A 20,452-nucleotide genomic window follows, 5' to 3' on the forward strand; every position below is an offset into this window, starting at 1 on the left:
AAAAATCTCAAGATATAAATACATGCCTTCAAGTTTCAATGGTGATATACATCAAAGTGAAATTATAAATAAAATTATGAGATTTAAAGAATGGTCTCACCTTGTAACAGGCACAAACTATTTTAAGTATGGCATCTCTTTACAGTATATTACACTTCTCTATTGTAATTTTTAACAATAATTATAGATGCTACTTCAAAAGTGAAATGTTTTAAATGTGGGATGTCACAGAATCAAGTCTTCTTTGTTATCTTCTTCTATACTCCCTAATACCAGTTCTAAGAAGATGTAAATGACTACTCGAAATTCTTCTCATCTTTGAATCTTTTTCTCAACTTTCTTGTTTTGCTTGCTTGTTTGTTTTTTAAATATTCCTATTCTCTAGACAGGTAGGATAAGAACTAGTGAAAGAAACAATTATAGTTCCTTTGTCCATTTTCTTCTGATCTGCTGTTCCTTCCCTCTTTTCACCTTTGAACTATGGATTCCATGAACATTTAAATGTATCCTGATGAGTAAATGTTTTAAGCAAAAGAAAGGGAGATTACAAGAGATAAAAATGCAATTATTACACTCAATTATTGTGAGCTTTCTCCCTAGAATTGGATTTAAGACAAGGATGCAACTTTTCTTACTTCTATTCAATATTTTATTCATTCTATAACTAGACAGTACAATAAGACTTTGGGGAAAAAGAGATAGAAAGATCATAATGGTTAGATAAAATAAATGAAGGTAATATTATCTAAAAACAATCATGATTGTTTAATTTGAAAATTAAAAAGGATTGCAAGGCAAATTTTTAGAATAAATGACCTTAGCAAGGAGCTATGACATAGTAAACACACAAATAAATTGTATTTCTATATATTAATAAGGTAAAATTGAAATAAAAATATTAATTATAGTAACAGCAAAACATATCAAATGCTTAAATAAATCTAAAAGGTGTGTAATAACTCTAAATGAAAATCTCCAAAAGAATATTAAAGAAATTAAAGAGATAAATGAGTATGTATACGTGTCCACAATTCAATTGAATTAGAAATTCAAAGTTATAAAAATATCAATTCTTCTCCAACTTAATGTATAGACTCAGTGCCTTTCCAATTAAAATGCCAACAAATATGTAAATAGACAATCAGATTCTAAAATTCATATGGAAACGAAAAGCTATAAGACTAGCGAAGGCAATCATAATTGAAAAACTGACTCCGCTTATCCATATCTCAGTTACAGTAATTTGGACAATGTACTACTATTGCTGCATCAATAGACAAGTTTACTATTTGAATAGAATAGAGTTAAAAAATAGGCCCATACATGAATGTTCCATTAATTAACGATAAAGGTGGCATTGGTGTTTTAATATATGAATGATCTTTTCGGTAAATGGTCCTAGGCCCATTTTATGAACAGAAAAAAAAAATGCAACTGAATTTCTATTTCATATCTAACCCAAAATAAGTCAAAAATCAAAAGCAGATCTAAGTATATATATATATATATATATATATATATATATATATATATATGAATGTATGTATGTATGTATATATTTTAGGAGCAAAATAGAAGAAATTTTTATGAGGTGAATAGGCAAACATTCTCAAATGGACTATGAAATATGCTAATCATAAAATTAAAATGATGAATCAGATGATCTTAAACTTAAGAATGTCTGTTTATCAGAAGTCACCTTAATAGCATGAAAAGTTCATAGGAAGTCTATGGCCATGCTACCCTGAACATGCCTAATCTCGTCTGGTCTCAGAAGCTAAGCAGGGTCGGGCCCCATTTGTACTTGGATGGGAGACCACCTAGGAGAACCAGATGCTGTAGACATTAAAAAAAAAAAAAAAGTTCATAAGATGAGAGAAGATACCATGTACAACTGACAAAAGACTGGTTTCTAGAATATATAAAGCTCACTAACAAATCAATAAGAAAAAGTCAGCTTATTCAATAGATGGACAAAAGATGTAAGAAGACATTTCACAAAAGAGAATATCCAAAATACTAAAAAATATATGTAAAGCTATCAATATTCATTGTGTATCAAGAAAATATAGATTAAAATCACAATGTGATACTATAAAACACACATTAGAATAGTTAAAATAAAAATGAACATTAGCCAGGATACGGAGTACCTGGAACTCTTATAATCCCTTTGTAAGTCTGCATGGCAGATCTACCAAAGGTAAAAATGTGCATATCTGATGACCTAGTGATTATACTCCTAGGTTTCCAGCTAACACATTGTGCATATGTTTGCCAATAGTGTATAAATTAGAATATATATAGCAGCACTTTTCATAATTCCCCCAAACTAGCAATTTCCCAAATTCTTATCATTAGGTAAAATGTGCTATTTTCACAAAATGGAATGTCATACTACAACAATAAGAATGGATGATTTTTAACTACACAAAATAATATGTATGACTCTATCACATATAACATTGAGTGAGAAAAGAATACATACATCAAGATTCCAAAAATTCATATAAAATACAAGAGATTATAAAACTAATTTATGCTGTTAGAAGTCAGGGTAGACGATACTCTCATGAAATAGTGAGTGGAAGGAAAGAGAAGAAGTTTCTGTAGTAATGATCTGGATTATCTGTTTGTTTTGTTTTTGGATATTGTTTCAGAGCCAATTAGACAAGGCTGTTTAGCTATAAAAATTCATCAAGCTGAACACTCATAATATGTGATCTTGTCTGGATGTTAATTAAACTTCAATAAAAAGTTTTTTTCAAATACTGAACAAGGAGAGATTTTATTTTATTTTTTCTCATGCTCTCTTTAATTTTCATTGTATAACATATTTTTTCTTTTATCTATTGTATATATTTTCTCTTGGAATAATAGAAAAAAATTCCATTCCAAGCTGTGCCCCATTATACACATCTTGCATTATATAATATGAGGGGGAGAGTACAAGCTATTTAATTCTGATATTTCTATTTCTGGAATAAAAACCAGAAGGTTCAGATTTAATTTTTTTTTATTATTATTATTATTATTAGAACCACCCATTGGCAAGAAAGCAGGCCCAACATGTGGGCCCCAAATCATTTCTGTTGTCAGTCTTTCAACACAAGTAGAATATATAATTTTTCATTTTTATGATGGAAATGCATTAATTTGTTCAATTTTTCAGTCTTTAAAAACATTGTTAGATATTTAAAGCAAAACCTAATCTTGGAAAATGTTATTCCTATTTCTCTAATGGAAAGTTTATACTGGATTTCTCAGAGTAATCAAGTGGACCTTATTTTAAAAGGAGGAATTAAAAACAAAACAACCCACAGTATTCAAACCACAGAGTCAGTGTAAACATATCACTATCTGCTTCATTATGAATATTGAGATTAGAATTTTCAAAATGATTTTTATTGAAAATTTCCAGAAGTTCATGTTCTCATTGACCACACATCTTTAATGTTTGATATACTAAAACCCAACTTTTTTTGTAATTGTAAGAAAAGTATTGGCCTGTTATGTAAATTAGAAGTTTTGTTAGGTCAGATGAAAGGGAATCATTGGGTTAGCTCTCTTTTATAATGGAAGGATATAATTATTTTCTGATTTTAGAAATCTATTGAATGCTTTCTACATTATACACATTATACACATAAATACTTATGTACTCATTAAACTGTGCAGGTAGAAGCACATACACAAAATAACCCCAAATAAAAAAGTCAAATAAAATAACACAATTCTAATTGTCTTGACATATTTATATGATCTCACTTACTTTCTAATTCAGATATTACTTATAATTACAAAATTCATTAAATTGCCATTACTGGCTTTGGCTTGGGTATAGAAAGATAGAAAAAGCATTATTTCCTCTACAACAGTAACACGATAAAGGCTGATTAATTTTAGGATTATTTCTTATTAAATCCATCAGATACCTGAGTCTACATGAAAATAAAATAACATAATACTTGAAAAATAGGAATTTCCAAGGAGAAACTGAATGAGAGAACTTGTTCACCTGTAACAGATGCCAAATGCCATACAAAAAGAAATTATAAAATTTTTAGTAAATAGCTAAAGGCTGAGTATGATGGTTCACATATGAGTACAGAACCGGGATGTTATAGACACAAGAAGAATTCACACCCACTTGAAGACTTTTTTCCGTAGAATCTATCACTATTTACTCTCAAGAAAGACTGGTTAGAGGACAACAGTCTAGACACAGCCTCATTTATGACGTAAGCCTGGAAGAGAAGAAAAATAGCTAGAGTGGAAAAGATATAAATAATTGTCACTGGGATCCTTATCTCTTATATCTCTCATGGAATAAAAACATAAAGCTTCTAAGGGAAGTATAATAAATACTGTCACCTTAGGGCTATAAATAAAAATTCATTACAGCTAAAGGAAGAGAAACAGAAAAACAATAACAAAACCCTCTAATCCTGGGGCAGAGCAGGAATACATCCTAAACCCAGACTGCAAGAGTCCTCCTACTGATAGAGGAAGGGTAGAATCACTGACAAGACTCCATCCCTAAGAACCAGGACATAGCACCTGCCTAGGACTGAAGCATGATGAGAACAAAGAGATTCTCCTTATCACTCACCACCACAAGCCTAGCAAGTGTTATGCAAAGAGTAATAGTAGTCTAATCCTGGAGAAACATCAAGAGAAAGAAATCTCTGAAGATAGGTATAGTGTAATGGGAAGACCTAAAACTAAGGGTAGAACAAACAATGGGAAAACTCTCTGAAAAATCATTCCTCAACCTAAACACAAGGTAACTCAGAAAGATTTGTATGCTGTGGTACACTGAGGGCAGTGTTGCAACAAAAACTAATTGCTAGCTCGACTCCTGACTTGACTTTTGACACCAAAGACTTAGAAAAAAAGAGCTTGTGGATTTCTAATAACTTTTTTAACCTAATTCTCTACTAATTTATATGATACATGGATTCCATTAAAAAATTATAAGACACACTGAAACTAAGAAAAATAATACACTGTCAAGAGACAAAGCAATGAACAAAATCAGATTCAGATATGGCAAAGCAATTGGCACTATCAAACATGAAACTGAAAACAGTTAATAGGCTGAAGGCTTTAGTAGAAATAATAGACAACATGGATGATCAGATGGTAAACTATAAAAAAGAACATAATTAAAATGCTAGAAATGAAATACACAGTAACACTGGTGGAGAAAGTTTTCATTGATCTCATCAGCGGATGATATAGATGATGAAAGAATCAGTGAACTGATGATACATTAATAGAAATTACCTAAACTGAAATGCAAAGAAGGAAAAAAGAGATTAAATTACAAAAACAAACAAACAAAACAGAGCACAGAGACTATGTGAAAATATCAACTTAACACATGCTAATAGACATTTAAGAGGAAAAGAAAAAAATGAGGCAGAAGAAATAGTCAAAAATAACAATGTACAGGAAGTTTTTAGTGAAAAAGTAAAACACGGAGTTAAGAAGGTTGGAGAATAAAAAGACCAATTTGAAAAACAGACAAACGTAAATTATTCAAACAATTAAAAGTTTAAGAAAAAGAGAACATCATGAAGGCAGTAAGAGAACATAATACATTATATATGGAGGAACAAAGGTAAAAATTGCATAATGCATTTTTACTTTTGTAAAATGAAGTGACATCTTGATAATGCTTTTAAAAAAGTCAATCCTAAATGCTATATTTAATGAACGTACCTTTCAAAAAATGAAAGAGAAATAAAGACCTTTTTCTAGACAGAGAAAAACAGAAAGTTGTTTATTTGAAAACCTAAATACAATCAATTTGAAAGAAAGTTCTTCAGCAATAAGAATAAAATACCAGGCAAAAACTTGTGTTTACACAAATAAATTGATAATGTTGAAAGAATTAAAACCCTACTCCACAAAAGAATTTTAAATCAGCTTGTTAAACAATGTTCAATATCATTAGCAATTAGGGACAAGAAAATTAAAACTACAGCTAAATACCACCTTATTTGACAATACCAAGAGCTGACAAAGAGGCAGAGAAACTGGATCTCTCTATCAATGTTTGTATGAAATGACAAATTGGAAAGAGTTTGACAGTTTCTTATAAAATTAAATCTACACATATCACATGATTCAATAATCCTACTCTTGGTTATTTACTTTAGTAAAATTCTAACCTATGTTTCCACTAAAACCTTTATATGAATATTTAGAGAAGCTTTATTCATAATCACTCTCGCTGAAAACAACCCAAATTCTCTATGGAGGGATGGTTAAGCAAACCATGGTACATTTGTAAAATGAAACTCTATTCAGCAATAAAGAGAAGTGAACTACTGGTACACACAACATGCGTGGATGATTCAAAAGTGCATTATGCAATGTGAAAGAAGTCAGCCCCAAATGCGACATACTGAATAATTGAATTTATAATGTCAACTGGAAAAGGCTATACTGTAGGGCCAGATAATAGATCAGTGTTGCTATGGGCTGGAAAATCTTTTGATGAAATCAAAATGTTCTATATCTTTATCTTGATGTTACACAGCTATGTGCATTTACTAAAATTTGTATAACTGTACACTAGAAAGGTCACTTTTGCTGTGTTTAGATTGTACTTCACTTTTTTTTAAATGAGGAAAAATATTTTATTCAACAAGGCATTCTCTGACAGACTCATTTAGTCTTCCCTAAAATATTGCTTAAATTAACAGTTCGATAATTTGACTGTGTTAAATTAAATCAAGGACATTTTCACTTATCTTTACACTATGAAAAGAAATTATTTTTTTTAAATAAAAAGTATGTGTTATTTTCCCCAATAAAACATGTTAAGTAAAATCAATATGAATAAAAATAGGGGAATATTTATTTTAGAGTAAAAACTTCAAGAATACATTATATAGTTGGAATATCTTACATAAATAGATTGTCCAGATGTGCCTTCTCATCACATATTTGAATTCATATAACCGTTTTTAAAGAATAATAAAGCCAGTATTAACAACTGGTTAAATATAGCTACCTTTTCAGTGACATGATGACAATTAAAAGTATATTAACAGCCCTTTTGAAAAACTGCATACTAAAATTTCTATATTCGTCTGACCATAATTTGGATCAGGTGTATCATTATAGATAACATAGGAATATAAAGGGAAAATTCCTCCTCTCATTTTTTTTCTTAAGAACAAGTTTTATAAATAAAAGTTGATATATTTCAATTATAGAACAAATTACATATTATAACCATGGCTATTGGAAGATAAGAAAAAAGAGAGATAAAAGTATTTAATAATATACAATGAAGAACTTTAAAACTACAAATATTTCCAAACCTCTCAAAGAGTATAGAAAGATAGAAGCCTTTAAACCTAAGCTTTCATTATTAAAAACCACTGGGAGCCGTTAGAAGATACACACATCTTACTTAATAGCCCTTTGGGAGCTAACATATTTATATTAAGATTACATACATCCTCTTTTTGGTTCCTCTACCTGATTCATCAGTACACAGCCTGCTGTACTGCAGCTATCTTTTCCATCAGCTATTCAAAATACTTTGTTGCAAATTCACCAGATAATTGGTCTTTCTGCCTTGATTTGAAATACATGTCATTTCAAAATTAGAGGACAATAAACTCAATTTTCTAATGACAGGAAAAGGCAGTTTTCAAAGGTAGAGTTGATACGGTTTTGACTAGACAAATGAGCTATTAAGGTCCTTTAAACAATCCATTAGTTGCTAACAGTTTTAGGGACATCTGTTGATGACACTGAAGTTGATCAATTTTAGGTGCAACTTTACTGTTGGGAAATTCAACCACTAAATCACTCAGAAATTTAAATGAGGTTAATGTCTGCACATCTACCTCTTTTATAGAACACAGCTTCTGATTTTTCCTTGGCAGCCTCTATGCCAGAAGCACAAAATGGACGAAGAGAAGAAAGTTAGTAATCTTTTATTTTAAACTGAAACTTTGAATTTGCAAATTTTAACACAAATGACAAATTAATTTTGCAATATTCTTCTGTAAATTCAGAGATTATATAAAATTAACATTTTTTATAACTTAAAGCTTTACTACATAAAGGAAAATTACAAAAGTGTCATTCTTGCATATCTTAATTTTTTCTAAATGATATTAATTTTAACTCTGAATACTCACCCCACAGATATGCAGAAATTTAGCCTTAGTCAATTTTAATGTGTCTATCTCCAGTGAAGGCAAGGTACTTGGACCATATCCAGTGCCAACATTCCGAGACTCAATTTCTTCACCTCTAATATAGGTAATAAAAAATTACCAGAGTGACTGCACTATTACTCTGTTGTGGTACTGAATAAGATAATGTATGTAAATCACTTAGCATGCTGCCAAGCACACTGTAATGAAATTTAGCTGTTTGGCAGCTATGTATATATTCACCAACATTAGTTCTTCTGAGAAGATACTAATATAGCTCATCATAAAACAAAATAAATAAAAAACACATAGCATACCACAGAAGTTGATTTTTACTGAGTAACTTAGCTTCTCATCGGTCTTTACATAGTAACTTTATACAACACCTAAATGAGAAATTGTAATGGAATAAATGGAGTGAGAGACATCATCCCTTCTCTCAAGGGTCTTATGATAGAACCAGAGACATATATACACAAAAACTGTCTCTGTGTGTGCATGTTTAATGTTGTGTGTGAAGTGTTAATGGGATATTCTTGTAGAAGTTCCAAGCATAAATTTCAAAATAATGTTAGGATCTATCTTGGAACTCAGGCATAAAAGCAATATTTAAATCACGTAGAGACAGAAGAGTGTTTTTGTTTTTGTTTTTGTTGTTTTTGAGGTTATGGGTTTGATGAACAACCGAAATACAAATTTTAAAAAAAGAAATTAGGGCAGCGGGTAGGGGAGAAGGGGAGAGTTAGACAGGGGGTCAAATATAGGTAGCTGAAGGAAATTGGACTTTGGGTGGTAATCACACAATAGAATATATGGATGTCAAATTATAATGTACACCTGAAAATTATATAATTGTATTAACCGATGTTACTCCAATAAACTTAATTAAAAATAAAATTAAAAAATAGGAATTAGTAAAGAAGATAATAAGTGTTCATAAATATAAGCAGAAGATAGAAAATAAAAGACATAAGAATAGATTTGATCAAGTGTCAAATGAACCCTAGATGTCACATGTGGTAAAAACAAATAACAACAAAAATCTTTGGAATTTTGGTTGAGCTGCTTAGGGAGCAGAGAATCCTTTTCTTTCAGTGTTGTAGGCTGGGAACCAGGTTTTATTTGATCAGAAACATTGATTGAGCTCCTACTCGTAACAAGTTAATAATAATACAGTAATAGTAATAAGATGATACTAATAGTTTCATTGTTCCTCAGTGATAATGTTTTGTGGGATAAGTGAGATGAAAATAAAGATCCAGGGCTTCATTCTCTTTCAGAAATTAAAATTTCTTCACGTAGAGTGGATGATCATGCTTCTAAGAAGCTATTCCATCAGAAACTACAGTGGTACTGTCATCACAGAAAGAGATAGTTGGAATTTGACAGTCTTTTACACGTCTTAATATCCATCGTTCAAGTAAGCAGCTTCCACTACAATTACATAGCCCAGCCTTTCCACATGGGGCTTTGCTTGAGGCTAAACCAAGATACTTGTTCATTTCCTGAAAGAAGCCGCAAGGGCAGAAATCAAGACAGTGCCTTTAAATTTTTCCTAAATTTGTTAGGTTAAACAGCCACTCAGCAGGCTCCTTAAAGAAGATATTATGGAAATTCAAATGCCCTTTAAAAATCAGATAAGTCCATACTAGAGCTAGAGCTATGTTCCATCCTCTATGCCATTTGCTTTAATATGCAAAAAAAAAAAAAAAAAAAAAAAAAAAATGCTTATGGATAATGTTCCTTGCAATGGGAATATCCAAAGCAAGAATGGCTTTTAGAGTTGATTAAATGCTAAAGTGAAGCTTTTTGATAACGATGAGAGCTGACTATTGTAAGTGTACTCCAGTGTCATGAATATTACTGCTAATACATGATAAGATTTTTAAAAGGACATAATAAAGCATAATAAAGAAGAGATCACTTCCTTCCCTTTTGAGGTTTGGAAAGAGCTATCCTCTTTTCCTTTGGTCTTTACAATGATGGCAAGGAAAGTTCTTTTAAAGTGAGTGACTTGGCCAGGGAGGTTACATAATGAGATTAATAGCTTAAAGAAATGGACTGTGTAATAGACCATGATGAGATTAAAGATATTTTAATATCAAAAAGGTCTTTGTGGCTTGCTGGGGAGAATACAATTGAACATTTGAGCTCTGAGATTGACAGAAACCTTTGTTGATTAATAATAGTGGGTGCATCTTTCTGAACACTGCTTAGTTTAGAAGATTGTGAGAACAGCACTTCATGGTATTGGCAGTGTATTAAAATAAAAATGCAATATGAGAAGGAGTTATTAGAGTGAAACAAACAATTGTACTTTGAGCTAATGTTTCATATTATATTTCAGATTTTATTTAAAACAAATATATTTATTAAAAAGTGAATACATATTTGAACAAGTGTGTATCACAAGGATAGTGAATTCAAAATGGTATGAGCTCTTTAAATTTGGGGACCAAACTATTATATAATCTAAAATAAATTATGTATTTTTTACTTTCCCTCTATTGATGAGATAAGCAGCTTGTGTCATATCAAGATTAATACCATTGATCATTATTTATTTATTGAATATTTTCTAAGCATTGTATTAATATTAAAATCTTATAACAATGCAATAATATTTATTAGTAATAAGTGCAAGAACTAAGACTGAAACCCATACTCTCAAACTTCAAAGTCTATGACATACATAAGATATATAAATATAATATAGATCTTATAAAATGTATTTTATAAGTATGTAAATTCCCAAAGGGCTGTTTTTAAAAGGAGAGAAGGCACTTACCTTTAAAAAGCTACAGTAGTATGTAAGTTTCAAGTAATGGGTATCTGTTCCCCAGTTTAATAATACTCTTTTCTAATGCCAATTACTTGCTCTTTGCCCATTCTGTGGAAGGTGACCAAAGGAGTCAGATCTCCTTGCCCTCCATCCCAGAGAAACTCAGCCAAGGAGTTTTCCCTTCCAGAATTTTGAAACTTGACCTAGCCAAAATAGGAGAAGTAAATACCCTTTGAAGCATTCATATGGTGCCATCGCAGCAGTCTTGAGGCGGGGGTGGGGGGGAACTTGCTTCTGGATATTTACTGAGCTTCCTGCTCTGAATTTTCTTCCTATCTGAGCTCCTTGAATTCCTGGTTGTCCCAAAGGCTTGTCTGCCATGTTGCTGTCAATTCTTTGAGTACTAAATGTCCTTCCATTAATTTTCCTTTTGCTAAGGTGAGTTAATTGAAATAATCATATCAAGCTAAATACAAATACATGATTACTGTACTCTTAGATAAAGCTCTTGTTAATATTGTTTATTTTATTTTTTCCAATTTTGAAATAAAATGGATAGCAAGAACTGTTTGACAGTAACAATGATATTGAAAATAATAATATATATAGAAGGCTCATTTAAATATTTTAATCTCATAAGAATCCTGAGAATAATAATAATTGTACCTCCTTTTTAGAAATGGTGAAACTGTGATAGAAAATTTACTGTTAGGTTTCAATTGAGAGGGGATCCATCACCAAAGACTGAAGCTTTCAGGGAATCAGAAGCCTTCCCAAACAAGAGATGAGAGAAAAGATGGTGTAGAATAGGCAATGTGGGGGAGTATTCATAAAATAACAAAATAATCAGGTTTCTGGGAGCACAAGTCATGCAGAGCAGTGGGGTAGGTATTTGAGAGTCATGGAGATGAAAAAGCTTAATGATGACTAAAGAACTTGGGTCATTAGAGTGTAGACATATAGGTGTGGCCTAAATCTTTGTAAAGACTACTGCAAAAAATACAGTTTCCTAGAAATGACTTAGAAAAGAATAACAAAGAAGACGAAGAAGTAACTGCAGCTTTTACAAAATCGGCAAATCAACAATTCCAGTCAAGCTCTAATTTCTCCATTTCCAAAACCCCAGAACTGCATGCATGTTAGATATGTTAGGTACGTGATAATTTGTCCAAAGGAGGTTTCCTATATCCCACGATGCTCATTACCAAGTCTTCTTTTCCCCAATTCTTCCCAGTCTCAACAATCATCTGTCTGATGCTTAAAATAATAAAAATAAAAAGTTCCCTTTGACTTTGCCATCTGAGACATATTCAGATCCTTCTACATCTCTTCATATCCCAACTATGCCTACTCTAGATGACGTTTTTGTCTTAACTGATATCCTGCTTCTATTCTTGCTCATTCCCATACAACAGCAAGAGAGAGCTTTTTTCACTGTGACTCACTTCATGTCAGTTCCCTGTTTAAAATCCTCCAATAATTTTCTGTTGTACCTGGAATAAAACGCAACCTCTCACCACATTCAAGAAACCTTTTCCTGGCTTCCCTACTTCTTACCAATTTCATTACATGCTACTCTTTTCTTTTTTATTTTGCTCTGGACAAATTGGTTCTTCTTGGCTTCATTCTATTTTTTAGAGCTTTTCTTGCATTTTTTTTTTAATTGACAAATGGGTAACATACTATTGAGACTCACAGTTTAGCTTAAAAATCATATTCTCAGTGACATCTACCCTGAGTCTTCTATTACAGTAACTATTAAATAGTTTATCAATAGAATTATCTCTCCCTAATACATATCCCTATCTGACATTTTTGTTGGTTGTTTTTATTCTTCTGTGAAGCTTCTATCTTCTTTTGGTAAATAAGTTTCATTAGACAACCTGGTTTATTCTATTTACCATTGTATTCCAGCACCTAAGACATTTCCTGACAAATGGCTGGTGCTCAGTGAATATTTGTCTAGTCAATGAATAAATGAAGAAAGGGAAGAAAAAAATACTAATACTTATTAAGCAAGAGTAATGTTTAAGTATGAAATAATTCAGGTTGACCTAAGTGCAAGACAATCTTCATACTAATTATTAGAGATTATCTGAGATACATAGCGACTCTTGCTTAATACTGTAGTATCAATTAATATTTAGGATTTTTGCCCAAAACTTTAAGCCTATTTTCTGATAATCAAGAAAGCCCTTTTTTTCAGATGCAAATAAACCCTACATAGTAGCATATAAGTAAGTTGTATTTAGCAGAGGTAAGTGCTATTCTCCCATTCTTGTCAATGAATAGTGGCGTTTTGTCCACAAAGCAAAATAACTTCTTCAAACAAGCATACTGCTTACTGGTGAAAGGATACCTTTGGTCTCGCTATACGGAGCTAAAAATTGTGGGCTGGCAAGTGTTTGGTTTTGGCCTTTCCTTAAAGATAATATAGTAAGCTAGTTGTCGGGAGTGTGAGAGAAATAATAAGCCAACAGGTTGCTTTCTGTCCTCTGATCTTAAAGACATTTTTTAAGGGACTCTAAACATTAACCCCCAAATTGACTATAAATTTTCAAATTTTTGCAGCTCATATATGAGACCCTGTTGCTGCTTCATGCAGACCTTAGGTCTTATATTTATTATCAGTACTTTCTTTAGCTTTTACTTTATCCCCTTTAGCTTTTTCTCTTTTGCACTCAATTTTTTGCATATTCCTTTTTTATTATTTTAGACCCTTTTAGCATTATATCCTTTTAATCTCTTAGTAATTGTTTTTTTTTTTTTTATTGATTGGTTTATCTGTTTCACTATATCTAAAAAATCCTTAGTTTCCTATGTCTTTTCTTGGTAATACAGTCTTCCTTTTATTTTCTTTCTTTACTCTTAGATTTACAAATAACTTTTACCTAATTATCTTTCTAAAAATTTTACCAATTTGTCTTATCTTGTGATGTTTAGTTTTTAGTTGTTTTAAAGTCTCATTCTTAACTATTTTATCTTATATTAAAATGCATAATTCTTCTTTTGGTCTTTTATATATCTTATATTTAAAATACATTTTGTCAAATTTTCTTAGCTTACACTTATGTACTTTAATTTGATTTTTTTAATTACTCAAATATATTTAAATATGAGTAGCAGTTATACATACATACACTGTTCAGCTAAGGAGATTGCTTGCTCTGGGAAAAGTCATTTAGTCATTTTTTTCCTTTCACTTAACCTTTAATGGGTTATCCTAGACCCTGTGAAACTGCATGTCTATTAACAAAACTGAATATGTAATTCTAAATCATTAAGTTGGACAATAATACGCCAGAATTTTGCCAAGTAAATCTACTGCCAATATTAACACTGATGATTTGGAATAAAGTAATGTATTCACATTACAAATGAGTTATTTTTTTTCCTTAGAATTACCTGGGGATTAGGGACAGAGAGGTTCATTGTTAACAATGCAGTTTCCTGGGCCTCACTCTATAACATTCTACCAGAATATTTGAAATATAAGCTTGGAATTTTCCTTTGAAAAACTACCCTGTGTGATTTTAAAGCATACTCGGCTTTGAGAATCAGTGTCTTAAATTATTCAACCTCTTTATGTAAATGTAACTATTCAAAATCTATATTTTTTATCCTAAATAACCATTGGGTATGAGAAAATTATTTAAATAGAACGATAAAAACATTTGAAAAGTCTCCAGACTAAATTGTATTATAAAACAATTAAGTCGTTCTTTTAAAGTTCTAACTCTACCTGAAGACAGAAAAGAGGTTCTTTAGATATTGTCCTGAAGCCTGCTTTATACTAAGTTGCATCTAACATCAGTATTACATAATTATTTCACTTTAGTTCTAAAAAGTATCAGGTCATCTGGAAATCCCTCTGTAGATCTGCAGTTATACATAACATTATCCATATCAGTATAGTCAAGTTGAATTTGTATGGCAGGAATGTACTGGTTCATATATTGTCTCCTAATGTAGACTGTGGGCTGCTCCAGGGAAATGTTTATGTCTTTGTTCTTATAGCCTGTATTAGTAACAGTGCCTCACATAGAGAATGGATGCACAAAAGTTTTTTGAATAAGTATTTACTTATTTAAACAAATTTATTTCTGCAGATCCTGACTTAGATCTCTAATTAATGGAGATAGTATAATTATTATTTTTTAAATTTTCCTCCAAGTATAAAAACTTCTTAAAGATGTAGTCTCAAATTGATATCCTTCCTTCCTTTACATTATCATGATGGAGGTAAACTAATTCTGAAGAATCAACAATATGGAAACCTTATTTAGAGAAATCCAGATGGAATGGAATTTTCTAGTGGATAATTCCTGTGATAGTTTAAATTATTCAAAAAATATCCACACTCCTCTGTAGGTGGAACATATTTTCCCACCCCAGTGAAGCTGGGCTTAACTATACCACTAGCTTTTGCCAATGCAATTTTAGTGACATAACACATGTAGAAGCCTTAAATATTCATATGTGATTTTGTTTATGCTTGTGTTCCAGTGCTTTACTTCGAAAATAATATGCCTGAGGTAGGTGGCTAAACATTATGCTTGGGTTACAGAACAAGTAAAAATGGAAGAAATGATCTGAACCACAGATTGCATTCAGGTCTAGCCAATACATAGCCCAAAGCAGAATTGCCCAGCCAAGCCCCATATATGTAGATCAGCTGAACCACTGTCAGCCTACAGTTTCATGGTAATGAGAATATATTCTTGTTGCAAGAACTGAGTTTTGGGGTAATTTGTTAGTAGCAGGTTATGGCAGTAGGATTTTCATACAATTCCTCTAGGGCAAATTGACAAAACATAAAAGGAAACATTTGATGAATTTATTTAGAGTTATGATATAATGTTGAAAGATATTAATCGTTTTTCTAATTTTAATGACAAGATATTTTCAAACATAAATAATAATCCAGGCTTTTTCTATAATTTTCACCTTTTGAAATATATTTATTATCATTTTGTTTACTAGAGGAATTACTAATTGGGTAACAGAGGTAGAACACTGGTTGAAAGCTGCCAACAAATGTTACTTAAAATTTAGCTTTTTGTGTGTGTATCAATCCAGATTCCTACACTCAGCAAAGTTCATCTCCATGAAGCCTTCCCGCAAGAAACTTTTCTTTACTGAAATTATTATAGTACTTTTAGAAAGTGCTTTATATTTAACATTTTACTATATATTATTTTGTATTACCTCTATAGTTTCCACGGATAAATTTTATTTCTCTATCTATACTGTCAATTTTGAGGTCAACTTCTAATTTCATTATGTATTTCTATAGTGTCTAAAAGAATCCCAAATGCAAAGTAGGCATTTCGTAAATAGATTATATGCCATAAACTTCCTAAGACATTCCCATTTATGTCTTTTATTCCAGAATACTATTAATAGCCCTATTTATTCTTAAATAATCCCAGCTTGGACAACAAATTATCTAGTCAACATGTTAAAAAATACCTGCTGAACAACAAAATTGCCCTTTAGATAAAGTTGTGTGTACTATATACCACTGAAATAGAATTAAATTTGTAGACATAAGCCAGTAAGTGTTATTATAAATCTATCATCTTAACATGAGTTCTTATATTCGGCCTACTAACTGAAGAAAAGTGGTGGCTGAACATCTATTTGTCTTCCATTGTTTAAAGGACAGTGTCTGATCTGATATTCATGTCTAGTTTTTCTCATAATGCGATATGCTGATTTTCTAAATCTTTGTTTGTATAACAGGAACTCACGGCATATTTTGATTCCATTTATACTTTATTTATATTTCAAAGGCATCACCCCAAAGTAGAGTGAGTTCAGCAAAGTATACAAAATACAATGCTTGTGGTTTAGCATTTATCAATGCCTTTGGAGTCAAACAAGACAATGAAAAGTGCTGTAAGCAGAGATGTATTAACATCAAAAGAAACATATATAATAAAACTAAACTTATGATTTTCCTTCTCTAGAATTTATATTACGTATGTTTTTTCACTGATTTGAGACTATATGTTTTAATGGGCTATGAAGTATAGCAAGCATAGACTTTGGAATCATAAAGACCTGAGTATAAAAGCTACTTCTGCTATTTACTAATTAGGTGACCTTGAAAATCTCTGACATTGTCATTTTATTTGAACAATAGAGAAGGTGATGTCCTGTTCTTTAGACTATTGTATAATAGTTAATGGAATATATATATATATATATATATATGTATGTATGTGTGTGTGTATGTATATATATATATAACTAAACACAGTGCTTGACACAAGCAATTGTTCAAAATGGTATTGATATGACTGACACTTTTCTTAATGGCTAAATCTAATCCCTAATTTCTAAGAATTATTAGAATTTTGTAGATCTATCTTTGGATTTACTCTGGTCATTATTTCATTCCAGATTTTCCTTGTCCAAAAGGCTGTTTTAATGAGGATATAACTTTTGTTTTTGTTTTTGTTTTTAGGTTTTGGGGTTTTTTTTTTGCATTTATTTCCACCTTCACCAGGAAAAACTAAACTGGTCTGTGCTGTTTCACAGTTTTAGAAGTCTATATGAGTAAATGGGAAACAGAGTAAGGGAGGGGCTGAAAGTCCTCTGTTATGGCTAGCTCTTGACCAGAATGTGCATACCTTGCTTTTATGTGCTGCTCTTCCTGCTGTTGTTAGAGGGGAAGGATGTAACTGTAGATCAGGATAGTCTATGACAGACTGTCTGAAGGGAACTGAGTGCTGAGCTCATAGTTATATAACCTAATGCATTAGTAAAACCTAGAAAAATCACAGTAGAATTGCTGCATACATAGCAGGCAGGATAGCCGCGCCACACACTGTCCTTGACCGGGAACAAGACCACTTCGGGATGTTTTGACAGATCAATTTGAGACCACTTATAAATTAGTTCTCCCAATTCAAGGTAAAGGCAAATGACAAAGATTTTTATAATTTTGAAAGAAGACAGGTATCTCTTTATTTCTTCTTCCTTAGTCCAATAGGAAAAGTAGTATATACATAGTCATGCTGCCATAATGTTTAAGCAGCAGTTTGTTCTTTATGCAATTTTTGATGGACTTTTGCTCAAAACAATTGGAATTTTCCTACATGTAATGAAAAAGTAGTAAGAAATCTATAACTCCAACCAGCCTACAGATAAATTTTCATTTTTGTCAAAATGAATTTGATGTAAAATAATTATAGTTTAAGTATATCTATCCAGGGCTTACAAAAAAAAAATCCAGCTAATTTAATATGCAATTTACTCTTTCTCTAGCTTTGAGTTGTTCACTCTGAAATTATAGCAAGGGTGAGACTTATGAGTATCTAACATTAATTTCATTGCTCTGAAAATGTGAAGTTTAAAATATTTTAAAAATCCAGCAATAAGCTAATACTAGAAAAGAGTTATAAAGTGTTATGGGAAAAAAAAATGATATAGAGGACATCTTTCATCACAAAATAGCTACAGGAAGAGGGAATAATCAATATTTAAACTTTAAGTCAAATATTCTTCCAGGTCAAATGAAATATATGTTGAGTACTTCTGTTTTTAGACAAGGCAGAATTTTTGTGATATGTCTAAAAAATATCCTTAAGAAGCACAGCTTACTCTTATACAGTTATTAAATACTTAAATTTCTTCATAAATCTTAAGGACATCAGTTGTCAGGATGTCTGATACACTATGGGTTTTCAGTTTTTGTTCCCTTTAATAGCTAGAAAAAAGATATGAACTATGAGAATTGTTAAAGCAACAAAAAAGCCTCTTTGTGTTTTCTTTTGAGGGGAAAGGTAATTTGTTAAGAAACCTCCTTGACAGGATGATGGAACATACTTCTTTTGTTTTTTTCCCACTGTGTAGAGCCATGAGAATCAAACGAAAGCTAGGCTTACTGTAACACATTGACTGACAATTAGATTTTAAAACCCCAGGAAACAGGATCTCATAATGGTACCTAATGGGATTCTGAAATAAAGTCTACTGCTCTCAGGTATCATCAGGTAGTGAAATTAAAAGAAAAGCAGAGAAACTCAATTATTCCTAGAATCAGCTCGTTAAGTCGGCTGCTGTCACAATCAGAAGATTCTTTAACTCCACGGCAATATTGCATTTTTTCAGTTTCTTTAACTGTTAGATATTATTATGCCTCATAAAATTAATAAATGTGAATCAACATTTGGTATCTTTATACATGGAAATCTTTTGAGATATTTTATATTCATCTTTCTCACAAAACAGGATTTTATTAATATATTTAGCCAATTTAATTTGATTCAATAGTAAATACCTTGAATGTGATAACTTAATAACTGTGCTGTTACATTAGAAGTCCACATTTTAAAAATATTTATATAATGCTTTGTTTTTATGTAGCATACCAAGTTACACTTAATGAGACAATACACGAATGTTGATGAAATAGTACTGAAAACAATCGCTGTAAGTAAAACTTAGACATTCAATAATAAGAAGAATGTAAATGTGAATAATAAAAATCAAGGCTTATTTTACACCAAATACACTTAACTTTTATTTGATTAAAAATTTGCCTATAGAACTTCATTTCTGAATTTTCCTATAGTCCATTATTAAAAATTATCTAAAAATTAGGAGAGTGAAAAATGTATTATTTGGAATATAATTAAGTCACTAAAATATAAAAATTTCAGTTAGGAGCTAATTATTATAAAGTTTTTTTTAAGTGCATTTTTAAGTGATAGTAACTTTATTATTCACAATGTGCTAATAATTTTTATACTCATTGTTTTTCTTTTGGAGCTGATAAAAGTTAATGCCAAAAGAAAAGTTGATTCTTCTCACAAAGGAAAGAGTAAGACTAACTGTTGACAAACATTAAAGGATGTGTGCCTTGAGACTCCCTTGTATCTGTCTAAGTTTGGTTTGTTCCTCAGAAGCTGAATTCTTCTTGGCTGCAGAAGGGCAGCTTTGAGCAAACTCCATCTAAAGATGTCCCCATTTTTTTTCACAGAAGCAAGTGGAGGGCATGACACATGCTCTAACTTAAAAACTTAGATCATTTGAACCTATTTAATTTCCAAGTTATTATTAATTCTTTATTCAAGAGACCAAAAAATTAATGAGCTTTTGCTGAATTCTGGGAAACTGAGAATTTAAAAAGAAATGTTGCTCCTGACATGAGAACAAAAAATCAGAAGAATTAATTGACACAATTTGGTCTGATTATAAAGTCAGGAATGCTTTGCATAGAAAAAGATTGGCAAAAGATATCATAAAATTAAAAATATTAGAATTTATGCAAAGAATATTTTGTTTATTTTCAAAATACTAGATTGTTATAGTATATCAAATGAAAGTATGAGAAATAGTAACCTTGTTAAATTTCAGAAACAGCCAACTTTTTCTTTCTAGCAGAATAAAAGCATAATGAAGCAAACAGTATAAAACACAAAGATTTACACTGAAGTTAAACTCTGGCATGTGGTTTCCGACATCATCA

At 31.1% G+C, this 20,452-nt stretch overlaps 1 pseudogene; it reads left to right on the forward strand.

Moving 5' to 3' along the window:
- The first annotated feature begins 1,726 nt into the window (after positions 1-1,726).
- LOC118605157 lies at positions 1,727-1,845 on the forward strand (annotated as a pseudogene).
- The last annotated feature ends 18,607 nt before the right edge of the window (positions 1,846-20,452 follow it).

This window comes from Rousettus aegyptiacus, unplaced genomic scaffold, assembly GCF_014176215.1.
Source record: "Rousettus aegyptiacus isolate mRouAeg1 unplaced genomic scaffold, mRouAeg1.p scaffold_m13_p_1, whole genome shotgun sequence".
In the NCBI taxonomy this organism is placed as follows: Eukaryota; Metazoa; Chordata; class Mammalia; order Chiroptera; family Pteropodidae; genus Rousettus; species Rousettus aegyptiacus.